The sequence below is a fragment of the Stegostoma tigrinum genome, unplaced genomic scaffold (assembly GCF_030684315.1).
Source record: "Stegostoma tigrinum isolate sSteTig4 unplaced genomic scaffold, sSteTig4.hap1 scaffold_133, whole genome shotgun sequence".
Lineage (NCBI taxonomy): Eukaryota > Metazoa > Chordata > Chondrichthyes > Orectolobiformes > Stegostomatidae > Stegostoma > Stegostoma tigrinum.
This window is the reverse complement of record NW_026728080.1, coordinates 109,025-123,574: the sequence shown is the minus strand read 5'-3', so window position 1 is coordinate 123,574 and position 14,550 is coordinate 109,025. Positions and strand designations below refer to the sequence as shown.

The 14,550-nt window shown below is 46.1% G+C and overlaps 1 long non-coding RNA gene across 2 annotated transcripts in view; it reads right to left on the bottom strand.

The window, feature by feature from the left end:
- Window positions 1-4,403: 4,403 nt before the first annotated feature.
- LOC132207721 (uncharacterized) overlaps window positions 4,404-14,550 on the bottom strand; it is a 46,108-nt gene continuing 35,961 nt past the window's right edge. Inside the window, exons 2-4 of one of the 2 annotated variants that reach the window (XR_009443749.1) lie at window positions 9,979-10,048; window positions 5,597-5,972; window positions 4,404-4,494 (exon numbers count right to left, since the gene is read on the bottom strand). This is a non-coding gene — a long non-coding RNA (uncharacterized LOC132207721). Of the gene's footprint in view, window positions 4,495-4,875; window positions 5,973-9,978; window positions 10,049-14,550 lie in introns of those variants that run through there. The other variant, XR_009443748.1, reaches the window with a different exon arrangement.

Here is a 14,550-nt window from a genome sequence, read left to right as displayed (position 1 = left end):
GAGTACAAGTGTTGGCAGGTCATTTTGCAGTTGTATAAGACTTTGGTTCGGCCACACTTGGAGTACTCCGTACAGTTCTGGCCACCTCATTACCAAAAAAATGTGGATGCTTTGGAGAGGGTGCAGAGGAGGTTAACCAGGATGTTGCCTGGTATGGAGGGTGCGAGCTATGAAGAGAGGTTGAGTAGATTCGGATTATTTTCATGAGAAAGACGGAGATTGAGGGGGGAACCTGATTGAGGGCTACAAAATCATGAGGGATACAGACAAGGTGGATAGCAAGAAGCTTTTTCCCCCAGAGTTATTGACTCAATTACAAGGAGTCATGAGTTCAAACCGAGAGGAGGAAAGTTTCAAGGAGATATGCAAGGGAAGTTCCTGAGGAAGAGGGTGGTGGGTGCCTGGAATGCGTTGCCAGCAGACACGATAGGGTCTTTTGAGATGTACCTGGACAGGTACATGGATGGGCAGGGAGCAAAGACCCTGACAAAATAGACGACAGGTTTAGACAGAGGATCTTGATTGGCGTAGGATTCGAGGGTCGAAGGGCCTGTTCCTGGGCTGTAATTTTCTTTGTTCTTGGATCAGATAAGAAGGAAAAGGGAGGTGTATAACAGTTATCAAGGGAATAAATCAACAGAGTCCCTGTAGACACACTAATGTCAACCAGGCCAACATCCCCAGCACTGAGGCACTGACCATCCTCGATCAGCCACAATGGGCTGGACACTTCATCTGTATGACTCTCACGAGACTCCCCGCATGTTCTAATCCCAGCTTCAAAACAGCAGGCGAGACCCAGATGTGCAGAGGAAGCACTCGGTGATAAACTCAAGGCCTCAACGGTGAAGTGCAACATTCCTGCAGACACCGAGAATCACCGGCCGAAGACGGTCCGACGCCTGAGGAGCACCTGGGAAGGCATCAACACCTCGAGGCTTGATTTGGAAGCAGCGGAAGCCATGCAGCTACATCAACAACCCCCTCACCCCTTCCCAAGACCGCCTTCTGCCCCAAGTGCAACAGAGCCTACGGTAGCTGCATCGGTCTGGGCAGCCACCCGGAGATTCAGCCTGAGAGTGGGAGACTGTCATCCGCGAGAAACCACCATGATGGTGATGTATGGTGTGCAGGGGGATCTTGTCATAGCAATTAAGAGAACAAATAGAGGGCAACAGAACGCTGGTGGCCAGGATTAGGATCAGGGAGAATCTCAAAATCTTCTACAAGTGTCTCAGAGCGAAAGAGAAAATCCAGGGAAAACCAGGTCTCATGAGGGATGAAGAGGCAAATGTATGGTTTGAACTGGACAGCAATTGTCAGGTGTTAAACAAGAAATTCACATCACCTTTTACATGTGAGAAGGAGCATTTCGGCACACAATTCCTGAGCAGAATTAACAGAGACTGGGGACATGTAAGGTGATCCGGTGAATTTAAAATCAGAAGAATTACCTGGAGAACAAGTAACATAGTTCCGCTTATCAAAATGCATGACAAACATAAAGCAGAGTATTACAGTCTGGAGAGTATCACATCAGTAGATAGGAAAATATTGGAGAATATTCTGAACGGCAGGCTTAATTTCCTTGGAAAGAAGCGGGGTTTGATCAGCAACGGTCAGCATAGCTTTGTCAGAGGGAGGTCATGCCTCACAAACCTAGATGATCCTTTCAAAGAGGTGACGGAGTGTGTAGATGGGAATTGATGCAGTGAAAACAGATTTCAGCAAAGACTTGGACAGGGTCTCACATGGGAGCCTGGCAAAGAAGGTAAAAGCTCGTGGGGTCCAGGAAAATACAGCAAGTTCAATCCAAAGTTATACATTGGTCAAATGGGCAGGTCAGTGGTAGATGGAGTGTTAACACTGATAAGTGTATGGTAATGCAATTTGGAAGAACTAACATGGCAAGGAATCTTTCAATGGATGCCAGGACACCAGGAAGGTCAGAGCAATGGTGTTATCTTGGGGTGCTTGTGCACAGATTGCTGAACATGGCATGGCAGCTTAAAGGGACAGTTAGGAAAGCAAATGGCTGAAGAGCTGTGCAGGAGTTTGGTTAGGCCCCAGCTGAAGGACTGAGTGCAGTTCTGCTCTCGCTTTAAATTGAAGGGTGAAAGAATAGCTTTAAATTGAGGGGTGAAAGACATAGGACAGATGTCAGAGGTGGTTTCTTTACTCAGAGAGTAGTCAGGGAATGGAACGCTTTGCCTGCAACGGTAGTAGATTCGCCAACTTTCGGTACATTTAAGTCGTCATTGGATAAGCATATGGACGTACATGGAATAGTGTAGGTCAGATGGGCTTCAGATCGGTATGACGGGTCGGCACAACATCGAGGGCCGAACGGCCTGTACTGCGCTGTAATGTTCTATGTTCTAATGGTCTCTTCATTATCGAAAAGAGGTGATTGCATTTGAGCATGTGTGGAGGACATTCATCAGGATGTTCTGAGGGGGTGAAGCATTTTAACTCGATGGAGAGTCTGGATAAGTTTGAGATAACAAGAACTGTCAATGCTGGAGTCTGAGATAACACAGCGTGGAGCTGGAGGAACACTGCAGGCCAGGCAGCATCACTGTTTTATCTGGATAAGGTTGGCTTGTTTTCTTCCGAAGAGAGAAGGTTGAAGAAGGTCCTGAAAAAATGGTCTGCATTCTGATGGGTCTAGGCGAGGGAAGCAGAACGACCATTCATGGGGTGGGAGGTCGGGGGGCCAGGGGGAAGAGATACATACATTTAAGCTAAAAGGCTCAGAAGGAATTTCAGGAAAGAAAAGACACCCAGAAGGTGCTGGGTGTTTGGAATTCATTGTCTGGGACTTTAGTTGAGGTGGTGGATAATCTTTTCACATTAAAGAAAAAGGGTTGGTACAGCACTTAAAATGAAATAACATTCAAGGCAACGGGCCTATTGCTAAAACATGAGCCGAATGTGAACTTAGTGTGGCTTCAGTGGTTACAGACACAATGGAATGAAGTGCTTGTCCAATTCACACGGATGATCCCTGGAATGGTAGGCTTAACCTATGATGAATGGCTAAGGATCCTGGGATTGTACTCACTACAGTTTTGAAGGTTGAGGGGAGAACTAATAAAAACTTCCAAGATAATGTATGGTTTAGAAGAGGTGGACGCTAGGAGGTTGTTTCCGTTAGGAGGGGAGACGAGGACCCGTGGGCACAGACTTAAAATTCGAGGGGGTCAATTTAAAACTGAAATCAGACGACATTTCTTCAGGCAGAAAGTGGTGGGCTTGTGGAATTCATTGCCGCAGAGTGCAGTGGAGGCCGGGATGTTGGACGCCTTCAAGGCAGAGATCGACAAATTCTTGATCTCAAAAGGAATCAAGGGCTACGCGGAGAGTGCAGGGAAGTGGTGTTGAAATGCCCATCAGCCATGATTTAAATGGCGGAGTGGACTTGATGGGCCGAATGGCCTTACCTCCACTCCTATGTCTCATGGCCTGATGGTCTAATTCTGAAGTATTCTCTTATTCTATGATTCTGGAGCAGGGGACAGTGAGTGGACAGCACAGGACAGTTCACCTAACTTCTCCTTTACCAATCTTCTATCTGCCTCCCCACTTCTCCCTATTTTTTTCAGAATCCCCTTCTCCCCCAACCATATTTGAAGAAGGGTGTCGACCCGAAACGTCAGCTTTCTTGCTTCTCTGATGCTGCTCGGCCCGCTGTGTTCATCCAGTTCTACTCCTTGTTCTCTCAGATTCTCCAGAATTGGCAAGTTCCTACTATCTCTCGAGGAAACTGACTTGTTTTTGCACCAAAACTGTGGTGAGAATGTGGAACGCACCGACTGTGTGGGTGGTAGAGGCAGAAACCATGATAACACTTAACAAGTCTTTGATTGGTCATTTGCGATACCAAGGCATACAAGGCTCTGGGTCAAGTGCTGGGAAATGTGATTAGAATAGTAAGGGACTTGCATCTTGTGAGGGCGCATACAATTTGCTGAAGGGTCTGTTCCATTGCCACAGCACTCTATTATGCTGTCCCTCAATGATCCTATGACAAGTAAGTGAAGGTTTGCAGAAAGAGATAGTTTTCAAGGACAATGCCTAAAGGAAAACTGATGCACAGGCAAAGTGCATGTAAGAATTTAACCAAGGATTAACACCATTCAAGAACTGGAATTTGTGCCAATGCACCAAACCTGCAGATGAAAATGCAGTGTCCAGTTTGATTGCAAACAGCAACAACCACCAGTTAGGAACATGATCCATGGAAATATCTGAATGCCTGTTGTTGTGATCTCAAGCATTTACCTGCATCGAGTGAAATCCACCACCATAGTTCTGTTGCATCGTTAGCCACCTCGCAATCGGTGTTGCATCGTCAAAATCATTCCTTGACAATGCTTGAAGCAAGGCATAAGCAGTGGTTTCCACAGTCATCGCAAAAGCCCGTGCTGCTTCAATTAGATACGGCTTCTCGTCCTCCAACAATGGAGGCTTTCCAGTTACCAACATCACAATCTGTCATTTGAGAAAGGGATTAGCTGAGAATAAAGTTTACATCATATAGATTTTTGTTTGCATTTCAACAACACAACAATGGTTTTGCTGGTCAAGATCCAGCATTATCTCACCACTGATGTCTATAACATTCTCCATACTTCCCGCTCAGTGATGGGTCCTTTTCTTTGGGAAAAATAGGCACCTTCGAATGCAAATGAATCAAGATGAGCTTTAGTTTCTCATCAGGCTACATGGAGTTACGACAAGATGTTATGAGCAAAAGGTGAAGGAGCAGATGAAACCATTCATAGCATCAGTCTGGATGATCTTCTTGCGCTCGTCCTGAGGAGGCATCACAGATCTCAACTTACACGCAATTCAAATTATTTCACGCAATGACAAGACTGAATGTTCTGGATACTGTAAATGCCATGGCACCTGGCAGCATCCCACAAACTGTATTGGAACAATGTGCCCCAACGTCACCACACCAACAGTAAATGTTTTCCAGTACATTTTTAAACACTTGCAACACTCACATTTCAGAGAAAGATGACCTATCACGCAATCGGCAGACAAATTGTCCTGACCAATTATGACCTCAATGTATTCTCAATCATCAGCAAAGTAATGCAACATCTGGATGACAGTGCTGTCAAACAGTTGCACACTGAGGCTCAGTTCACTTTTCGTCATGCCACACTTCTCGCAACCTCATTCAGGATTTACCACAAATATGATCAGAGATCCTGAGCTTGAAAAGGAAGGAAACTGCAATCTGTCATTTCCACCAAGGCAACTTCTGATTGAATGTGGTGTTCAGCAGAGTTATAGGAAGTTGAGTCAGTGGCATTCACTGGATACCTGCACTGGTTGAAGTCATGTCTTCACTTGAACCAAAGTGGAGACATGAATGTTCATTGAATATTGTCCAGGTGTCCAGCAGAATTCATGACTTTTCCAACAGTGAAGTCAACGATGAGAAAATACAGTGAGACTTGGACAATTATCAGGCTTGGCCTGACAAAGGATAAGTAACATTTGCACCATACAAGTGCTAAGCAGCAATCAGCTCCAACAAGAGAGAATATGACCATATCACAAAATTCCATGTCCTTACCATCATCCTTACATTTTTTTTAAATGTGCAAGTGTTATCCAAGCCATGCAAGGCTATGGGCCAGGTGTTGGAAATGAGGTTAGAACAATTCAGTGCTTGTCTTTGACTGTCACAGAATCCGTGAGCTTCAGAATTTATTTCTCCTGTACTGTAGACCACTGAGGTGCTTGGCTATCCACTTCATCAAGGTTAACACTGATCTAAAACCAAACTGGAACGGTTATATAATCAGCAGTAGCCAGGTCCGTTGTACAAACCGCCCTGCTGTGGGACAGGGTCAGGTAAATCCAAGTGAGTGATCGTGGTTGGAGACTCATTCGTTGGGGGCATAGTTTCTGTAGCCACATTTGAGATACCAGGGCTGTGTGTTGCCTCCCTGGTGCCAAGGTCAAGGAAATCTCTGAGTGGTTGCAACAAATTCTTAACGGGGAGGGTGAGCAGCCAGAGGCCATTCTGCACATTGGTACCAATGACGTAGGTAGAAAGAGGGATGTGATCCTCCGGACTGTGTACAAGGAGTTAGCAAAGAGGCTGAAAGGCAGGACCTAGAGGGTAATAATTTATGGGTTGCCACGAGTGCCACATGTTAGTGAGTTAAGTCAGAGAAAGATAAGTGAGAGATGAATGCATTGGTTAAGGAGCTGGTACTGGGGGCAGGCTTTCAGGTTCATGGATAATTGCGACCGGTTCTTGGGCAAGGGGTGACCTGTCTAAGAGGGATGGGTTGCACCTAAACTGAACGGGAACAAATACCCTCACAGGGAGGTTTGCTAGTGCTACTTGGGAGGATTTAAAGACTGGCAGGCAGCTGGGAACCAGAGCAGCAGGTCAGCAAGTAGATGAATTGATGGCAGGTACATGCTAGGACCAATAAATCAGAAAAGAATGGCAGTCAGAGACAGGTACATGAACATGATGGCACGAACAAGCTGAAATAAGATTGACAAGTCGCCAGGCCCGGATCAGATTTGTCCTCGGCTGCTTTGGGAAGCGAGAAATGCAATTGCTTCGCCACTTGCGAAGATCTTTGCATCCTCGCTCTCCACTGGAGTCGTACCTGAGGACTGGAGAGAGGCAAATGTAATTCCTCTCTTCAAGAAAGGAAATAGGGAAATCCCCGGCAATTATCGACCGGTAAGTCTCACGTCTGTCGTCTGCAAGGTGTTAGAAAGGATTCTGAGGGATAAGATTTATGACCATCTGGAAGAGCATGGCTTGATCAAATACAGTCAACACGGCTTTGTGAGGGGTAGGTCATGCCTTACAAACCTTATCGAGTTTTTTGAGGATGTGACTAGAAAGGTTGATGAGGGTCGAGCTGTGGATGTGGTGTATATGGACTTCAGTAAGGCATTTGATAAGGTTCCCCATGGTAGGCTCATTCAGAAGGTCAGGAGGAATGGGATACAGGGGAACTTAGCTGCTTGGATACAGAATTGGCTGGCCAACAGAAGACAGCGAGTGGTAGTAGAAGGAAAATATTCTGCCTGGAAGTCAGTGGTGAGTGGAGTTCCACAGGGCTCTGTCCTTGGGCCTCTACTGTTTGTAATTTTTATTAATGACTTGGACGAGGGAATTGAAGGATGGGTCAGCAAGTTTGCAGATGACACAAAGGTCGGAGGTGTCGTTGACAGTGTAGAGGGCTGTTGTAGGCTGCAGCGGGACATTGACAGGATGCAGAGATGGGCTGAGAGGTGGCAGATGGAGTTCAACCTGGATAAATGCAAGGTGATGCATTTTGGAAGGTCGAATTTGAAAGCTGAGTACAGGATTAAGGATAGGATTCTTGGCAGCTTGGAGGAACAGAGGGATCTTGGTGTGCAGATACATAGATCCCTTAAAATGGCCACCCAAGTGGACAGGGTTGTTAAGAAAGCATACGGTGTTTTGGCTTTCATTAACAGGGGGATTGAGTTTAAGAGTCGTGAGATCTTGTTGCAGCTCTATAAAACTTTGGTTAGACCGCACTTGGAATACTGCGTCCAGTTCTGGGCGCCCTATTATAGGAAAGATGTGGATGCTTTGGAGAGGGTTCAGAGGAGGTTTACCAGGATGCTGCCTGGACTGGAGGGCTTATCTTATGAAGAGAGGTTGACTGAGCTCGGTCTCTTTTCATTGGAGAAAAGGAGGAGGAGAGGGGACCTAATTGAGGTATACAAGATAATGAGAGGCATAGATAGAGTTGATAGCCAGAGACTATTTCCCAGGGCAGAAATGGCTAGCACGAGGGGTCATAGTTTTAAGCTGGTTGGTGGAAAGTATCGAGGGGATGTCAGAGGCAGGTTCTTTACGCAGAGAGTTGTGGGAGCATGGAATGCGTTGCCAGCAGCAGTTGTGGAAGCAAGGTCATTGGGGTCATTTAAGAGACTGCTGGACATGTATATGGTCACAGAAATTTGAGGGTGCATACATGAGGATCAATGGTCGGCACAACATTGTGGGCTGAAGGGCCTGTTCTGTGCTGTACTGTTCTATGTTCTATGTTCTATGTTTATTTCAGTGCAAGGAGTATTATAGGTAAGGCAGATGAGCTTAGAGCCTGGATCAGTACATGGGACTCTGATGTTGAGGCCATTACAGAGGCTTGGTTGAGACAGAGACAGGACTGGCTGCTCAATGTTCCAGGGTTTCATTGCTTCAGACAAGATAGAGGGGAAGATAAAAGAAGGAGGTGCACTTCTAACCTGTGGGAAATGTTACATCTGCACCTCGAAAGGACATTCTGGAGGGCTTGCCCACTGAGGCAATAGAGGTAGCATTGAAAAATAAGATAGACACAATCACTCTGATCAGATTAAACTAATAGCCTGCTCCCCTGTTGCCACTGACACACTGAGGAACAAATATGTAGGCAGCTTTTGAAACGATGCAATAACTCAGAGTTGTCACAGTCAGTGAATTTAACCTCCCCGGTATTGACTGGGACTCCCTTACAACAAGAGTTTAAATGAGGCTGAATTTGTTAAGACTATCCAAGAGAGTTTCTTGACACAGTATGTGGATAGAAGATGGGCCATACTGGACTTTGTCCTGGTCAGGTAACTGGTGAGAAGGGTGGGAAAGCATTTTGGAAATAGTGATCACAACTCCTTCAATTTTAAGATTGCTATGAAGAAGGATAAGTCAGGACCTTGGGGGAAGAGTAAATTATATCAATTTTAGGTAGGAGCTGGGGTGTGTTAATTGGGAGGAGCTGTCACATTTGCCATATGGGAATTGTTTAAAGGCCTGCTTATGAGTTTAGGATCAGGAAGGAGGAAGGACAAGGATGGCAAGGTAAAAGACCCTTGGATAATTGGGGAGGTTGTGAAGTTCGTCAAAAGGGAAAAACAAAAATATGTCAGGTTTACGAAGCTAAAATCGAACAGGGCCGACATAAAGAAAGCAGAAAAAGAAAGGCTATGAAATGACCTTGGCAAGGAGGGTTGAAGGAAATCCCAAGGCATTCTGTGCATACATCTAAAACAAGGGGATAAATAGCAAGAAGGTACGACCATTCAGGATAAAGGAGGGAACTTGTGTTTGGAAGCAGAGGATGTGGGCAAGATCCTAAATGAGTACTGTGCATCACTATTCACTCAGGCGAAGGGTATGGAGGATAGTGGGATTTGTGTGGAGCATGCGAATATGATAACAGCATTTTGAAATCAAGAAAGAGCATTAAGGTGGATAAGTCCTCAGGACCCAGTGGTATCTACTCAAGGTTTTTGAGCGAGGTGAGAGAGGAGATTGTCGGGGCATTCAGCAAGATCTTTGTATCCTTGGTAGCCACTGGAGGGGTACTGGAGGATTAGCAAGTTGCTGAATGTTCTTCTTCTGTTCAAGAAGGGAAATAGGGTCAATCCAGGAAACTCGACTAGCGAGTTTCTCATCGTTCATTGGGAAGCTATTGGAGAGAATTCTTAGGGATTGTATTTATCTGTATTTGGAACAGCATGGCCTAATTAGGGACAGTCAGCATGGCTTTGTGCAGGGCAGGTCACGTCTTACTAAGTTGACTGAATTTTTTGAGGAGGTGACGAATGTGATCAATGAAGGTAGAGCAGTGGATATTGTTTTCATGGATTTCAGCAATACTTTCAACAAGGTGCCTCATGGTCGGATCATCCAGAAAATTAAGATGCACCGAGTCCATGGTGGCTTGGATGCTTGGATTCACAACTGGCTTGCCCAGAGAAGACAGAGGCAAGTGGTGGAAAGGTGCTTTTCAGGCTGTAGATCCAGGAGGATTGGTGTTCCGCAGGGATCTGTGCTGGGACCTCTGCCGTTTGTGGTCTATACAAAATGACTGAGGTGAAAATATAGATGGATGGGTTAGCAAGTTTGCAGACAATAGAATGATTGGTAGAATCGTGATGAGTGTAGACGTCATAAAAGGATACAGATCAGTTGCAGAAACGGCAAGTGGATTTTAATCCATTAAATGTGAGATGCTCCACTTTGGGAAATCAACTATAATGGAAAAATATACAGTTAATGGCACCCCTCAGTGCAGAATTGTTAAGGTGGGGATGCAGGTGCACTCAATCTGTTCATTGAGAACTGTCGATGTGATATCACCTCAATTTCTCTGTTCCCCGCACCAAACCCAACCTACGTCCTGCCCAACTGACTGCCCTCCACGCACTCATATCTCACCCTGACTTTGTTATTAAGCCTGCCGATAAGGTGCTGCTGCTGTGGTCTGGTGAGCTGAAGTCTACCTTGCAGAGGCTGAGCGCCAGCTCTCAGATACTTCCTCCAACTTCTCCTGGACCATGACCGCACCGGGCCATTGTATCTACTACAGTAACTGATCTTGGTCTATCCGGTGATCTTCCCCCTCTGTTTCCAAGCTGAAAGGCCACAGCTCCCCACAGGTTGCTCCTACGCCCCCTAAAAATCCACAAATGAGACTGTCCTGGCAGACCCATTGTTTCAGCCTGTTCCTGCCCCACAGAACTCATCTCTTCCGACCTTGACTCAATCTTCTGTCCCCTGGTCCAAGCCCTGCCCACGTACATCCAGAAATACTCTGACATCTTACGCAGGTTTAAAAACATCAGTTTGCCGGTTCCAGCTGCGTCCTCTTTACCATGAACGTGTAATTCGTTTACACATCCATTCCCCACCGAGAGGTTCTTCGGGCTGTCCTCTTCTTCCTGGAGCAAAGAGCTCAACATTCCCCTCCCACCACCACCCTCCTCAACTTGGTCGACCTCATCCTCACCCTCAACAACTTCTTTTTTAACTCCTCTCATTTTCTTCGGGTAAGAGGAGCAGCTCCGGGCACCTGCATGGGCCCGAGTTATACCTGTCACTTCACGGGGTTCGTGGAACATTCCCACCCACAACACTTTCTCCGATACATCAATGATATCATCCGACTGCTTCTCTCTCTTGTCTGAAATTGGAAAACTTCATCAACTACGCCTCCAATTTCCATCCTGCCCTCACTTTCACCTGCTCTATCTCTGACTCCACCCTTCCCTTCCTCAACATTTCTGCTTCCATTCCTGGGGGTAGGCTTCGCACTAATATCCATTACAAACTCTCTGACTCTCACAGCTACCTGGTCTATATATCCTCACACCCCACTTTCTGTAAAGACTCCAACCTCTTCTCTCACTTCCTCCATCTCCATCGAATATGTTCTCATGAGGCCAACATCAACAAGGGAGCCTCCAAAATGTCCACCTTCTTCCTCAACTGAGGATTCCCCGGCTCCGCGGTCAACAAGGCCCTCAACTGTGTCCAACCCAGCTCCCGCACTTTTGCCCTCACCTTTTCTCTTCCCTCCCAAGACAACAATAAGCTTCCACTTGACCTTACCTATCAACCCACATGCCCACATCCATACAAACATCAGGCACCATTTCCACCACCACCAGCAGGATGCCGCCACCAGACACATATTCCCCTCCTCTCCCTTATCCGCCTTTACCGGAGGACCCGGAGGAAATGCAAGCAGACACGGGGAGAACGTGCAAACTTCGCACAGACGATTGCCCGAGGCTGCAATGCGAACCACTGAGCCACCGTGTTGCCCAGAATCTTGGTGGTGTGGATGAGCAGAGAGATCTCGGTGTCCATGTGTGTAGATCCCTGAAAATTGCCACGCAGATTGATAGGCTTGTTCAAAAGGCGTACGACGTGTTAGGTTTTATTGGTACAGAGATTGAGTTTCGGAGCCATGAGGTCATGTTGCAGCTGTACAAAACACTGGTGCAGCCGCGCTTGGAGTATTGTGTACAGTTCTGATCGCCACATTATCGAAGGATTTGGAGGGGGTTTCTTAGGATCTTGTCTGGTGTGGAAGGAAGGTCTTATGAGGAAAAGCTTCGAGACTTGAGGCTGTTTTTGTCAAAAGAAGGTGAAGAGGCAATTGAATGGAGACATACAAGATAATCAGAGGATTAGATAGGGTGGACAGCGACAGCCTTTTTCCTCGATGGTGATGGCGAGCACGAGTGGAGAAAGGTTTAAATTGAGGTGAGATAGATATGGGACACATGTCAGAGGGAGGTTCTTTATTCAGAGAGTAGTATGGGTGCGGAATGCCCTGCCTGCAACAGGAGTAGATTGCCAAGTTTAAGGGCATTTAAATGAACATTGCTAAATATATGGATGGTAATGGAATAGTGTCGGTTAGATGGGCTTCAGGTTGGATTCACAGGTCGGCGCAACATCGAGGGCTGAAGGGCCTGTACTGCACTGTAATGTTCTATGTCATAATACTTCAGTGAATTCTGGTTACCCTGCCGTATGAAGAATGCTGTTAAACTATACAGAGTGCACTGTGCACTGTGCTGTATGACTCTATGAATCTATGACTGAAGAGCTAACTAGGTGTGTGGATGAGGGCAATGCATTTGATACAGTCTACTTGGGCTTCAGCAAAGCTTTTGACAAGATCCCCCATTTGAAGACTGTTAGAACAGGAAACAGTCCATGGGATCCAAGGACACGTGCACAGGAAATCATAACTCATGTAATTTGAATGAGTTTTTTAAACTAGTAATGAAGAGCATTGATTAAGGCAGAAACATGGACGTATATGGGCTTCAGTAAGGCGTTCAAGAAGGTTCCTCACAGAGGTCCAGTAGGGAAGTTAAATCACACGGAGCACAGGGAGAGCTAGCCATAGAACATAGAACATAGAACATTACAGCACAGTACAGGCCCTTCGGCCCTCGATCTTGTGCCGAGCTGTCAGGCCGAACTCAAGCCCATCTAACCTGCACTGTTCCATGTACGTCCATATGCTTGTCCAATGACCACTTAAATGTACCGAAAGTTGGTGAATCTACTACCATTGCAGGCAAAGCGTTCCAATCCCTTACTACTCTCTGAGTAAAGAAACTACCTCTGACATCTGTCCTATATCTTTCACCCCTCAATTTAAAGCCATGCCCCCTCATGCTCACTGTCACCACCCTAAGAAAAAGGCTCTTCCTAGCCACCCTATCTCACCCTCTGATTATTTTATATGTTTCAATTAAGTCACCTCTCAACCTTCTTCTCTCTAATGAAAACACCCTCAAGTCCCTCAGCCATTCCTCGTAAGACCTTCCCTCCATACCAGGCAACATCCTCGTAAATCTCCTCTGCACCCTTTCCAAAGCTTCCACATCCTTCTTATAATGCGGTGACCAGAACTGTATACAATACTCCAAGTGCGGCCGCACCAGAGTTTTGTACAGCTTCACCATAACCTCTCGGTTCCAGAACTCGATCCCTCTATTAATCAAAGCTAAAACACTGTAGGCCTTCTTAACAGCCCTGTCAACCTGGGTGGCAACTTTCAAGGATCTGTGTTCATGGACACCGAGATCTCTCTGCTCATCTATACTACTAAGAATCTTACCATTAGCCCTGTACTTTGCCTTCTGGTTCCTCCTGCCGAAGTGCATCACCTCACACTTGTCTGCATTAAACTCCATTTGCCACCTCTCAGCCCAGCTCTGCAGCTTATCTATGTCTCTCTGCAACCAATCCTTTGTCACGATCCACAACTCCACCTATCTTAGTGTCGTCTGCAAATTTACTAACTCATCCTTCTACGCCCTCATCCAGGTCATTTATAAAAATGACAAACAGCAGTGGACCCAACACCGACCCTTGCGGTACAACACCAGAAACTGGTCTCCAGGATGAACGTTTCCGATCACTACCACCCTCTGTCTTCTTTCAGCAGGCCAATTTCTGATCCAAGCTGCTGTATCTCCCACAATTCCATTCCTCTGCATTTTGTACAATAGTCTGTTGTGGGGAACCTTATCGAATGCCTTGCTGAAATCCATATACTCCACATCAACCAGTTTACTCTCATCTACCTGTTTGATCACCTTCTCAAAGAACTCAATAAGGTTTGTGAGGCACAACCTACCCTTCACAAAACTGTGCTGACTATCCCTAATCAATTTATTCTTTTCTAGATGATTGTAAATCCTATCCCTTAGAACCTTTTCCAACACTTTACCAACAACTGAGGTAAGGCTCACTGGCCGATAATTACCAGGGTTGTCTCTACTCCCCTTCTTGAACAGGAGAACCACAATTGCTATCCTCCAGTCATCGGGCACTATTCCTGCAGACAATGATGAGTTAAAGATCAATGCCAAAGGCTCGGCAATCTCCTCCCCGGATTCCCCGAGGATCCGAGGATAAATCCCATCCGGCCCAGGGGTCATAGCTATCTTCACCCTCTGTAGGATTTCAAATACCTCTTCCTTGTGAACCTCAATCCCACCTAGTCCAGTAGCCTGTATCTCTGCATTCTCCTCGACAACATTGTCGTTTTCTAGAGTGAATACTGTTGAAAAATATTCATTTAGCGCTTCCCCTATCTCATCTGACTCCACACACAACTTACCACTGCTATCCTTAATTGGGCCTAATCTTACTTTTGTCATTCTTGTATTCCTTAAATACCGACAGAAAAGTTTACGGTTTACCCTGATCCTGTCCGCCAA